The sequence below is a fragment of the Camelina sativa genome, chromosome 9 (assembly GCF_000633955.1).
Source record: "Camelina sativa cultivar DH55 chromosome 9, Cs, whole genome shotgun sequence".
NCBI lineage: Eukaryota > Viridiplantae > Streptophyta > Magnoliopsida > Brassicales > Brassicaceae > Camelina > Camelina sativa.
The window spans coordinates 2,462,314-2,476,383 of NC_025693.1; the positions used below are offsets into that span (position 1 = coordinate 2,462,314).

Genomic DNA, 14,070 nt, shown 5'->3' on the forward strand with positions numbered 1-14,070 from the left:
TTTCGGGAGAAGGAAGAGCGACATCTTTACTGCTATCGTGGATCGTATTCGTCAGAAAGCCCATAGCTGGCAAAATCGTCACTTATCCGGGGCAGGGAAAGAAGTCATCCTCAAGTCAGTCTTATCTGCTACCCCCATGTATGCGATGTCAAACTTCAAACTCCCAAAATCTTTGTGTAAAAGAATACAGTCGGCCCTTACTCGTTTTTGGTGGGATAATAACCCTGAAAAGCGAAAAATGGCATGGACATCTTGGGACAAGCTGTCTCTACCAAAGGCTGCGGGAGGGCTCAGTTTCAGAGAAATCGAAAACTTCAATGATGCCCTGCTGGGAAAGATTAGTTGGCGGCTACTGTCAAAACCCCAATCCCTATTAGGTAGAGTACTGCTTGGAAAGTATTGTGCTGACGTACCCTTCCTACACTGCAAAATGCCCTCGAACCCTTCACATGGTTGGTGAGGCATTATGGCAGGAAGAGAGGTACTCCGCAAAGGGCTCGGGTGGATTGTGGGTGATGGAAGAAGTATCAACGTCTGGGAGGACGCATGGCTCTCAACCTCCACGCAAGCCATACCATTTGGTCCAGCCCCGCAAACTACTCTCTCGCTTAGAGTAAGTGACCTCATTCACACGGAGTCTAACTCTTGGAATATAGAACAACTTCGTTCTCACATACCTCATCTTGAGGATACCATTCGCCAAATCAGACCAAATGTCAATATGCCCGATTCTCTAGTGTGGCTCCCAGACAAGACAGGAGTCTATTCCTCAAAAACTGGTTACAACCTCCTAAAACAGAACATCAAGAACCACCACTTCGGAGACTTTAACTGGATGACAACAGTCTGGAATCTGCAGACAACACCTAAAATAAAACATTTCTTATGGAAAACTGCAGCGGGTGTTATTCCAGTTGGTACAGTCTTAGCGAGTAGAGGCTTGAACACAGATGTGGGCTGCTAACGTTGCGGAGAGCCAGAATCCATCTTACATCTCCTTCTACAATGCCCTTATGCAGCAAATGTCTGGAAGGCTGCGCCTATCACTTCCTCCCACATCAACAGCGATTACAGTGCACCACAAAGTTGGTTTAAGAAACTAAAACAGAGCAACAATTTACCTCCGATAGGTATTTCAACACCAATCTACCCTTGGATTCTCTGGAACCTTTGGACTGCACGGAATCAGCTGGTGTTTTCAGATAAAATATTCACAGAGGCTGAGACACTTCAAAAAGCGATCCTAGATGCGAAAACTTGGCAACTAGCTCATGATTCTGGGAAGCCTGAGATCAAGGCCCCACAATCACGTCCCAAAAAGTTATCCTTTTTTTTTTTGGCAAACAGTTTCGAAAGTTAACCATTAACAAGATTTTGATGTATCAAGTTATCAATCTCAGATTTTGACATGTGTAAAAATTAATATTTAATAGGAGGAATTTGATTACAACAAAAAATAAAATATTTTGTTTCAAAAAATATTAATAATGTAAAAAGATAATTATCAAAAATTAAAGAATTTATTAAAAAAAAATACAAAGTTTTTTAAAATAATTATAAGGAGATTATATATACATATATTTCATAGAATTCAAAATTATAATATTATTTACTTATTTTTAATTTAAAGTTATTAATTCTATAGAAATATAGAAAAAGGATTACGGAAAATATACAGTTAATTATTAATTCTAATTTTTTTGTAAATAATCACTTCTATATAAACATAGATCATCTCATATTTAAATAATTTATTCAAGTGCAAAAACATTGTTTCAACTTTGTTTAATTGGAAAATTTATAATATTATTTACTTATTTTTAATTTAAAATTATTAATTCTACAAAAAAATAGAAAAAGGGATTAAGAAAAATATACAGTTAATTATTAATTCTAAATTTTTGTAGATACTCACTTCTATATAAACATATGTCGTCTCATATTTAAGTAATTTATTCAAAAACTCTGTTTTCAACTTTATTTGATTGGAATTTTTTTTATGGGAAGGTAAAATTTTCGATTTTCATAAAACTAAAATTTTCTCCTACTTTCTCCTTTTTCAGTTGAGAATAGCCGAATAGGTAAGATTAATATGTTGACCCAAAAAAAAGATTAATATATGCGTCTTCGTTTTCTAATACTGTATTTTAAAATTTGTTGTAGTATTTTTAGATTTTTTTATTTAATTTATATTTTCATCTTTGAATTATTTGGGATTCATATGTTACCGTACTTATAATTTTCTATTGTTTCTTTAATTATGTCAAATTAATTTTCTTCTAAATTCTAACCTTGATTGGTTGGTCATAAACCTTTTTTTTTTTCATAACATAGATTTTGTGACGTTAGAAAAAGATTTTTACTTTCATTGGTTGTTGGAGCAAGCCATTTTGAGATAGCAAAAAGACGTGAACATGTTCTCTTCACACAGGAGGAGGGCAGAGCCGAGGTTTTCTCTATGGTGGAGAAGGTTGGAGACAAGGTTATCTTCCCAAGGCAAAAAGGTGGAGGAGGTTGGACGCAAGGCGGAGCCAAGGTTCTCTCCATGGTGGAGGAGGTTGGACGCAAGGTTCTCTGCCATAAGGGATGAGAACAGAGCCGAGGTTTTCTCCATGGTGGTCATACATTATTGTGAGGATAAATCATTGATTAGTATATTATGTAATATATTTTTTATTCAAAATATATTTTGAGCCAACAATTTTAGTAATTAAAAAACTATGCAGAAGTGAAAGTAAAATAGTTAGCTTAATGTATTCATATAGACATTTTCTAGGTGGTTGATAAAAAAATATATTTGTATTAGGTATAAAAAATACACTTTTAATGGTAACATACATAAAAGATTTGTAAATCGATATAAATCAGTTTATTTTAACAAAAATAAAATTTATAAATAACGTACAACAAATTTTAATATAATTTATAAACTTTTAAACCCGCACATCGAGCGGGTCCTCATCTAGTATATATATTACTAGATAAGATCCGTGCTAGAGCACGGGTTGAAAATCATTTTATTTATATTATAATTTTATATAAAATAGAGTTTATATGATTGTTTTTAATTTTTTTTTTGATAAAACATTATGCCACAAATTCATATGCTAAATATGATGGCTTGAAAAAGATACATATTTTGTAATTTTATATTGTTAATGATTCTAGATAAGTACCCGTGTTATAATACTGATTAACTTTTATTTTATACCAAATTTTGTATATTTTATATTTTAAAAGAAAAATTTAATATGTTGTATTAGTTTATGTATATGAAGTTTTTTCAACAATGTATATTCTACATCATGACTTGATTGTCATTATAAGACATAATTTTGTAAATTTGGTTTTTAAAAAGCAAGTTATTATATTATGAGTAATTTAATATATTGTTATACTTTTTGTTTAATATAATTAGTTTCTTGAAATTCTTTCATATTATAATGACATATTATTGACATTGCTATAACAAACCAATTTAGAGTGTTTATAGTTTCTAACTTTTTGATCTATTAAATGTTTATGATATTCTTCAAAATATCAAGTTTCAATATTTTAAAAATATTTCAAAATAAATTATTTAAAGTTTATTATAATGTATAAAATAATAAAATTATAAAATTCAACAAAAAAATATAAAATTGAATTTAAATATTCAAATTTTGACTCGTTACTCAGTAAATTTTTAACTCAATAGATATTATTTTTAAAGAATAATATTACTAACGCTAGAATATTTCATAGATTTAAAAATTTATATTTATTTTTAAAAATTCAGCTTATGGTATATCCAGAAATAAAACTATTTTTAATTATAATAAATAATATGATAATTTATTTTTTCACAAAATAGACTCATATATAAAGATGAGAGATGAAGTACAATGATAATTTACAAATTAATATGGTAAGTTAGATATCAAACAATTTTATTTGATTAATAATTTAATAAAGGAAATTAAAATGGTAAGTTAGATGATATCAAATGATTCTTTAGAATATTCTCTTTAAGATTTTCAGAAACAATGTGTTTTAGTAATAAAATATTCAGAAAATAAATTAAGCTTGCACCCACTATTTAACTTTTAACCAATTAATTTATAACCTTTTATTAAAATTATATAGTCTAAAAAATAATGTTGTGTACTTCCGTTTTATTATAAAGGGGATATACATATATAATGCTGCATATATATATGAAACATAAAATCTTTTCTGTTTAATTTTTTTTTTCGTTTTCTGGTTGATTATGATATTTTGTTTACGTTAAATGTGTATAGATTGAACCATTTGGACAACATCAAGGGTATATATAAGACCGTCGGATGGACCTACATGCCTGGCACAACATTAGGCGGTTACCGTAATACCTCGGTCCATATTCCGACCGGCTATATTCGCAGTCTCTACTTTGTCACTTCAAATGAGGATACGTGTACGGTGTACCTTTGGTAACACTACGGAGGACTCTGGAGAGGTAAAATTCACTTTGAAAACGCAGCTGATGGGGCTATACGGTCGATTCGGCTCGGAGCTGATATCTATCAGTGCGTCATTCGCAATGCCGGAGTAAATCAAAGTTAGCGTGAAAGAAGATACATGCCCGAGTAACTAAACTAATTATATATATATATATATATATATATATATATATATATATATAGTAAACTAGGTGTTAGGCAAAAGTTGTTACAAAATCGTTATTTTTTTAAATAACATAAATTAACATATTATTATTATTTTAGTTTTTCTATATATCAAAATATTTTACTTATATTTTGTTTATATCTTACATAGATTTTGCTTATTTTTTTGTTATTTACTTTTTTCTATATATTAAAATATATGTAAAAATGTGAACTTGTCATATTGGACCATGAGTTTATCTATTTGTTAAACTGTTTTAGATTTGTTACCGTTTTAGCAATGAACTAGATTAGGATCCGTGCTAAGAGCATATGTTGAGATTTATTTTATTTATATTATAATTTTAGAATAAAATATAATTTATATGATTGTTTTTAAAAATATTTTTGGATAAACATTATGCAATAAAATAATATGCTAAATATGATGGCTTGAAAAAATACCTATTTTGTAAGTTTTATATTGTTAATTTGGTAATTTTATGTATGAGAAATGGTTATGTTTGTTGTTTATTTTATTTTAATTTTTGAACATGTTTGGTGAAAGTTTTTTAATATAACCCATTCTTAAGTAAGATTTTATTTTCAACTGGACAATAAGATCTCGGAAATCACGATTATGTGTGATAAATTGCCAAGATTTTATTCATTTTTATGCCTAAAATTATATTTTTATGCCTAACAGTATATATTTTGTAACAATACATGAAATATTAAAGATTTTATTTAGGAAGTTGTATAAATCATTGGAATATTCTCTTTAAAAAGCTTTTTGGGATATTCTTAAGTTTATTCATATAGTCCACGGATTGACCAATTAATTGACTTATTAATCTATAACTTTTTTTAATAACCAAGTTATATTTAATCTATAACCTATTTTGTAACCAATTTATAAAAAAAATATAGTGTACAAAAAAAAAGTGTACTTCCGTTTTATTATATAGGGGATATGCTAAATATAATGACTTGAAAAAAACACTTATTTTGTAAGTTTTATATTGTTAATTTTGTAATTTTATGTATGAGAAATGGTTATGTTTATTGTTTGTTTTTATTTTAATTTTTGAACATGTTTGGTTAAAGTTTTTTAATATAACCCGTGCTTAGGTAAGATTTTTTTTTCAATTGGACAATAAAATCTTAGAAATCACGATTAAGTGTGATATATTGCTAAGATTTTATTCATTTTATGCCTAAGAACATATTTTTATGCCTAACAATATATATTTTGTAACAATACATGAAATATTAAAGATTTTATTTAGGAAGTTGTATAAATCATTGGAATATTCTCTTTAAAAAGCTTTTTGGGATATTCTTAAGTGTATTCATATAGCCCACGGATTGACCAATTAGTTGACTTATTAATCTATAACGTTTTTTATAACCAAGCTATATTTAATCTATAACCTATTTTGTAACCAATTTATAAAAAAAATATAGTCTATAAAAAGAAATGTACTTCCGTTTTATTATATAAGGGATATGCTAAATATAATGACTTGAAAAAAACACTTATTTTGTAAGTTTATATTGTTAATTTTGTAATTTTCTGTATGAGAAATGGTTATGTTTGTTGTTTGTTTTTATTTTAATTTTTGAACATGTTTGGTTAAAGTTTTTTAATATAATCCGTGCTTAGGTAAGATTTTATTTTCAATTGGACAATAAAATCTCAGAAATCAAGATTAAGTGTGATATATTGCCAAGATTTTATTCCTTTTTACGCCTAAGAACATATTTTTATGCCTAACAATATATATTTGTAACAATACATGGAATATTAAAAATTTTATTTAGGAAATTGTATAAATCATTGAAATATTCTCTTTAAAAAGATTTTTGGGATATTCTTAAGGGAAATTACCTAGAATATTACATAAAAGTAGGTTTATTACTAGACTAACACGTTGAGATTTCCGACTTACTCGAATAACACATAAAAGTTTGATTATTACTTCTAAACCAGAGTTGCGTGTTTTATTACGGTTTATGCCATTTATAATTAAAAAAAATTAAAAATCATCAAATTTCGATTAACTTGGATGCAGCGGTAGTCTCAAAAAGATTTAGATCTTCGTGAAAACCCTAACGGGAAGACCATTACGCTAGAGGTCGAGTCATCTGACACCATCGACTATGTGAAAGCGAAGATCCAGGGATCTCACCGGACCAGCAGCCTTTGATTTTCGCCGGGAAGCAGCTCGAGGACGGCCGCAGTTCTTATCAAATAAAAAAAAAGTTTCGATAAACTTGATTTGTGCAGTTGGTCTCGTCTGCTCTTCAAAGATGTCGTTTATCAGATACAGATCCTCCGATTACGTCTATTTCGAGTAATTTTGTCACTCTCTTTTATTACCCCTAATTTTGTTTTCCGATTCTGGGTTTGCTCTCGATTGATGCTAAATTGGTCACGTTATCTATCAATTTGATGCTTCTGTACAGTCGCAGATACGGGATCGACGAAGCGGCTGCTACTCCTCTGCAGGCAGTGAATAGGGGTGACTCTGACAGCAAAGTTAACACAACACGGAAACTCTTTTCCTTTCTCTCTAATTTTAGTGTTTAGGTATCCTTTTTATTTTATTTTAACAATTTTAGTTATATTCAACCTTCCTTTTGCTTTTTCTGATCTCTCAAATTCCAAACCTTCGGAATCCAAACACATTTTTTGAACCTCGCCACTCTCTCGTCTAGATCGTTCTTCCTTCTTTTAGCCGTAGGAAGAATGTCGATGACAGAGGCAGTGACAAAGATCCATCCATAGATGATAGATTAGTTAGTGTTTTGTTTCCCTTTACAATTGTCTCTATAGGGTTTTGGATGATTTAGATTTTAGACCTCTATAATGGGGAATTGCTTTGGATCTTCCCCCAAGAATGAAGATGTTAATGTTGACGACTCCTCAGTGAACTCCAAACCCTTTTCACGTAAGCCCCTTCTCATTACTCAATTTATCTTTTTCTGAAGATCTCTAAGAAAGAAGAACAATACAAACTTTGTTTTTTTTGTTGCTGCAGGTTTATGCTTTGATTGAGAGAGGAGTTTGAAGTAATTTAGGTAACAAGAAGAGAACAAAAGTTTTAATTTTTTTGGTTTGTTATGGTGGGGGCGATGGCAAACAATGGAAGAATCCGGTCAGCTTCTCCGGTGATTAATGGGTCAAAAGATCTGACTCCGAACAGCGCTCCAGCGAGCACAACGGGATCTGAATATGGTCCTGTTGAGTTCACAAGAGATTACATTGAAACTCTTCTTAATGAACGAATCAAGTACAAGAGCAAATTCAACTACAAGGTTTCTACTTTTTCCCCCACCCTCAATTTTATTTTTTTACCTGAATTTAAACTTTCTTGTGTAATCTAAGTTGTGATGTGTGGATGAAAAAGAAAAAGTGTCTATACTGTAATTTGATTGTTGAGTAAGTTTTATCAATTAGGGTTTCTATTAGCAGAGAGAGAGTTTTAGTTGGTGAAGTTTTGAATTTGAGGTAGCTTTTTTTTTACTGGCTTTTCTCGTTGAATCCGTTGGTTTTCTTATAGAAGATTTGATTGTGTTTATAAGACAATTTGTGGGACCTTTAGTATTAGGCAATAGCATTGAAGACATTGTTTATGTGTTCTGATTGATCCTTATGGTATAGAATCTGAAGCTTTTAATTTCTGTTAGCTTACTGGCTTTGTTCGTTGGATCTATTGTTTTTTTTTCTAAGAAGAAGATTTGATTGTGTTATAAGACAATTGGTGGGACCAAAATAGTTTTGTCAGTTTGATAAAAGCATTAAAGACTTTGTTTATGTGTTTGGCTTTGGTCTCCCTTTTGGTTTCAGTTAGTTAAGCTTGAATTTGAATGTTCTTCTTGGTGGTTTTTGGGTTTTGCAGGAGAGATGTGAGAACATGATGGAATATATAAAAAGGCTTAGACTTTGCATTAGGTGGTTTCAAGAACTCGAGTTGGATTATGCTTTTGAGCAAGAGAAGTTGAAGAATGCATTGGAATTGAATGAGAAGCATTGTGCTGACATGGGTGTGTTTCCATAATTAAAGTTTAGCTGTTACTTTTTTTTGTTTCAAATTTTTTTGTGATTTTTGAACTTTATATTTGTGCAATTTTGATGACAGAGGTTAGTTTGAGAAACAAAGAAGAGGAGCTGAATATGATAATTGAAGAGCTGAGGAAAAACTTTGAATCTGTTCAAGTGCAACTTGCCAGGGAACAAACGGAGAAGTTGGTAAGAGGCGGCTAATTCTACTTTAAATTACTTGTGTCTAATTCATATTTGTGGGGTTTAATTCAATATGTTCTGTTTTAGGCTGCGAATGATTCTCTTGGAAAAGAGAAAGAAACAAGACTTGCTGTTGAAAAGGCACAAGCTGGTCTTGTAGAAGAGCTAGACAAAGCACAAGGAGATCTTCAAACGGCTAACCAGAGGGTGAGAAAACTTAAAAAGGTTTTGAAATGATCAGAATGTTTTGTCACTTAACTTTAGACTAATGTTGACTGTTTGTTTTGTTATGTTCAGATACAATCGGTAAATGACATGTACAAACTGTTGCAAGAGTATAACTCAAGCCTGCAGCTGTATAACAGCAAGCTACAAGGTGATCTTGATGAAGCTCATGAAACTATAAAACGCGGTGAGAAAGAAAGGACTGCCATTGTCGAAAATATTGGCAACTTGAAGGGCCAGTTTTCAGCATTGCAGGATCAGCTTGCTGCTTCTAAGGTATATGATGATGTTCTGTTATATCCGATCAATGGTAGTAAATGTTTTGTAGTTCTGGTCAAAATGTGATTGAGTGTCTTGTTTTTTTTTGGTAGGCTTCTCAAGAAGATATCATGAAGCAGAAAGGTGAGTTGGAAAACGAAATTGCGAGTCTCAAGGTCGAGCTTCAGCAGGCCAAGGAAGACCGTGATCGCCATTTAGTGGAAGTACAAACCTTACAAACTGAGGCAACCAAGTACAATGACTTCAAAGACACCATAACTGAACTTGAGGTCTCATATCCGTTTACAATTTCTTTCTATATATTCTCTGCCAATTGTTTTTTCTTAAGATGATGTAAATTGTTTTTGGTCCAGACTACATGTTCATCCCAGAGTACTCAGATACAAGAGTTACAGGATCGACTAGTGTATTCTGAGAGGCGACTGCAGGTTTTTATCACATTCTCGAGCAAAACACATATAACATATGAATCTATTAGATTTCACAACCTCTTATGTTTTTAATAACATTTTTGGATTGTTTATGGTTTAGGTGTCTGATCTAACTACTTTTGAGAAAATAAATGAGTTTGAAGACCAGAAGCAAAGCATTATCGATCTGAAAAGTCGAGTAGAAGAAGCAGAACTTAAACTCGTTGAAGGGGAAAAACTACGGAAGAAGTTGCACAATACCATTCTTGTAGAATTCACTTAACTAAACCTTTGTCACATTTTTTTCGTCCCCTATGTGTGTAAAGCTTGACTGATCCTGGTTTATTTCTCATGTTGCAGGAATTGAAAGGCAATATACGTGTGTTCTGTAGAGTTAGACCTTTATTGCCTGGTGAGAATAATGGTGAGGAGGGAAAAACTATTTCTTACCCGACATCTCTAGAAGCACTTGGTCGCGGTATTGACTTGTTGCAAAATGGTATGAAACCAGAAACTTCTGAGATAGTGTGGTTCTTGCTAAAATGACACATTGATTGGAAGAACAATTGATGTCTTTTTTTTTTTTATGGACAGCGCAAAAGCATTCTTTTGGTTTACGAGTATATGCTTAATGGTAGTCTTGAAAATCATTTGTTTGAAAGTAAGTAAGAATTAAGATCCAACATTTATGTTTATGTTACTTGGCATTGTTCATGACCTGATGAATCTTGTTTATTCTAGGGGGTTCTAATGTGCTTTCTTGGTCACTGCGTATGAAAGAGGCGATTGGTGCTGCTAGAGGGCTTTGTTTTTTGCACGAAGCTAAGGATCAAGTCATTTACAGAGACTTCAAAGCAGCAAATATCCTTCTTGATTCAGGATTCAACCCAAAACTCTCAGACTTTGGATTGGCGAAAGAAGGTCCAAAAGACAACCGTTCACATGTGACAACCCAAGTCATCGGTACAGAAGGTTACGCAGCTCCAGAATATCTAGCAACAGGTTTCTCTTTGTTTGATGGTTCATTTGTTCCAATTTCAACTAACAAAACATGAAATTTCTAAAACACATTGATTGGTCTCTGCTTTTGGTCTCTGTCAGGTCATCTAACAACGAAATGTGACGTCTACAGCTTTGGTGTAGTCTTGCTAGAGATTCTATCTAGACGTAGAGCAATAGACAAAACTAAAGCTCGAGAAGAAGAATATTTAGTGGAATGGGCGACACCTTACTTGCGAGACAAGCGAAAAGTGTTTAGGATAATGGACACGAAGCTTGTGGGTCAATACCCTTAGAAAGCAGCGTTTATGATGTCTTTCTTGGCTTTACAATGTATTGGAGAGGTTAAAGTTAGACCATCGATGCCTGAGGTCTTGTCTCTTCTTGAGAAAGTTACAATTCCAAGACATCGAAAGAGTAGAAGCAGAGGTTTTGCTACTAACTCTTCTTCCAAACGGTTTCTCAGACACCCTAATTAAGGACTCAAAATCTCTTTGGCTTTTGGATCGTTTCTTTTGTGGAAATGGAATATAAAAACTTTTTTTTGGTTACGTCATTGATAATATAGAAGAATAAAAAAAGCTTGGCCATGATCTATAATTAAGATTTTAACCATACCTCATTCAGTTAGTGGCTATTAATTATACACAGTCATCATGATCATTGTTATGTGTAATGTACGTATATAAGAACATGTACATAGTCTACACATATGTGGATTGTATATGTACTAGTAACTATTTGCATGGAGAGACGAAAAGAGAAGTCTAATCCAAACCAAAACGCCCCGATCAAATTAACCACCACTAATTAACATTAATCATATCTCTCGTAAATCCAAATTTAACAGAGCTATCAATTCGCCGTCAATACCCCACTTCTCCTAATAGTTTCATCATCACTAATTCCACTTTTATTCTCTTTCCATAATAGTTTCATCATCACTAATTCTCTGTCGCTATCACTTGAGTGTAGCCAGTTTTGCAAGTTTAGGTCCCTCATGATTGCTTAAGGTATCCTGTAATATCTACTTAGAAACTATAAGGAGTAGAAGATGGAGCCTTTGCAGAAGATAAAAGAGTTACAACAGAGAGAGATTTGTTTGGTTGTAATTAATAGAATTTTAGAGTGAATGTGAGATCTTATGTATAACTAAATCACTTAGGTAGAAAATTTCAGTATAACTTGAACTACTTGGTGCAACTGTACTAGAATTATTAAAATAAATTTCAATATGGATCATGTGAAAACGAATAAAAAATAGATTTTGGCGGCGGAATATTCATTTAAAATCATCACACTATGGTAAAATGAACCAAAGACAACATGATATTAGTAAAAAATTATTTGGTATACACATAATTATCCAGTTGTACTCTCATATCCATAGTTGAACTTTTGCGTTTTTTTCGTATTTCCAGTTGGACTATAATATAATTTATTAATTAGCAGTTGGCCACAAGATTTATCAGTATTAATTAGCATATACAAGGTTTTCATAACACAATGTTCATAAAAACTTGGGTTTCACCTCTTTTGCTTCATTTGAGGTGATCACTTACTAAGTCTTCCTTATACTATAAAGAGTGTTTTATGTGAAAACGATAGTATATATTAGAAAGTGATAAATTCTTGTTTTGTTGATTAAACATGGTTCTTTAATAGTTCAATATGTTTTAGAAATTCTTATAAACCTTAATTATCATTTTCATATTTTAAATATAAATGCAAATCTAAATATATATTTAGTTGTACCTAGTTGAACTGAGTATTATATATTTATGTTATCTAAATATTACCCTCTATAGTTAAAATGTAATTTTGTATGGTTATTGTTCATTACCTCTCGAAAATATGATAAATAAACAATTACGAATTACATAAATTGTTCTAGTAACATCTCTTACTTTTTCTAGTAACATCTCTTACTTGTTCCATTTCCGGTGAACAACAACGACAATATTAGCTAGGGTTATAGAAGAAGATATGTTGAAGATGACTACAAAATTACAATAATATTGTTCATTAAAACGGATTTATGGACCTACACTAAGCAAAAGAACGTTATGTACGTACTCTAATCTCAAGAACATTATGTACGTATGCGTTCATATGTACGTACACGTTTATATGTACGTACACGTTCGATTTTAGGTTTAATGAACCCGAAATTACCAGAATATCCTCGTCTTCTACCTCTAACATACGACTGAAAACCCTAATTTTCCCTGCCTCACTTTATTTTTTCACGACTTATGTCTATTTTTTTGGTTTCACTTGTGGGTTTTTTACTCAACTATTATAGATTTTCATCTCAACATCTGATTTCTAAATTAAAAACCTATAAAAAGTGAGTTATATAGATTTTCGAACAGATATCTAGCTCTTCCATGGATGAACCCAGAGGAAAGATTAACGAAACAGAGTAGGAAAAAGACGTTTGCTCCGGCCGACAAACAGAATACGATTGATGAATCTGCTACAAACGTTATTACATGAACACCATAGATCGGAAGAACAGCAAACGTGTTTAGATCTACCTCCAATAAGTCTATCGCAACGCTAGACTGTCTTTGACAGCTCAAACAAATTCGTGTTATTCTGGTAAGACTTTACAGCTGTCAAAAATGCTTACTAAATCTACCACGGACAAGAAACCTACCATCACACTCCGAAAACTATTTCAAAAAAACAAACAAGTATACCAAAAATATCTGAAACGAGAGAAGGCTGTCGAATAAATCTGTCGCAACAGGCCATTAGTCTACCATAAATATCTTTTGGGTCATATTGACTGTTGAAGGTGTACATCAGATATTTTTGGTACACTTAGTTTTTGATACACATATACGTCCACCGATAAGTGTACCAACACTACAACTAAGTGTACCATCTACGTCGACGGCAAAGTGTACCAGCACTACAACTAAGTGTACCAAAAATATCTGACGTACACCTTTAATCAGTCCACGTGTATAAATCTACCATCAAAGGATCGGTAGACTTAGTCCCAACTTCCAATGTTTTTTTTTCTAATGGCACTAGCCGTAATTACGTTTTTTCCCAACACTAGTTTTAGGGGTAGTATAGGTACAATGGGTTAGTCTAGTAATAACAAACAATTGTATGTTACTTTTGTAATAAGGAAGCTTTTATGCAATATTCTAGTAACTCACCCTATTCTTAAATGTATTCATATAGCCCATGGGTTGACCAATTAATTGACCCATTAATCTATAACGTTTTTTTATAACCAAGCTATATTTAATCTATAACTAATTTT

The 14,070-nt window shown here is 31.7% G+C and overlaps 1 long non-coding RNA gene across 6 annotated transcripts; it reads left to right on the forward strand.

Moving 5' to 3' along the window:
* LOC104712106 lies at nucleotides 6,679–11,380 on the forward strand. 6 transcript variants are annotated; one of them, XR_002033502.1, is made up of 14 exons: nucleotides 6,679–6,982; nucleotides 7,095–7,218; nucleotides 7,347–7,579; nucleotides 7,670–7,946; nucleotides 8,531–8,675; nucleotides 8,771–8,880; nucleotides 8,962–9,081; nucleotides 9,172–9,375; nucleotides 9,471–9,647; nucleotides 9,732–9,806; nucleotides 9,910–10,056; nucleotides 10,149–10,287; nucleotides 10,530–10,790; nucleotides 10,890–11,380. It is a non-coding gene; the product is annotated as a kinesin-like protein KIN-14N (long non-coding RNA). The 6 variants fall into 6 exon arrangements; XR_002033503.1 differs by having other exon boundaries at nucleotides 7,465–7,579; XR_002033504.1 differs by having other exon boundaries at nucleotides 7,095–7,579; nucleotides 7,671–7,946.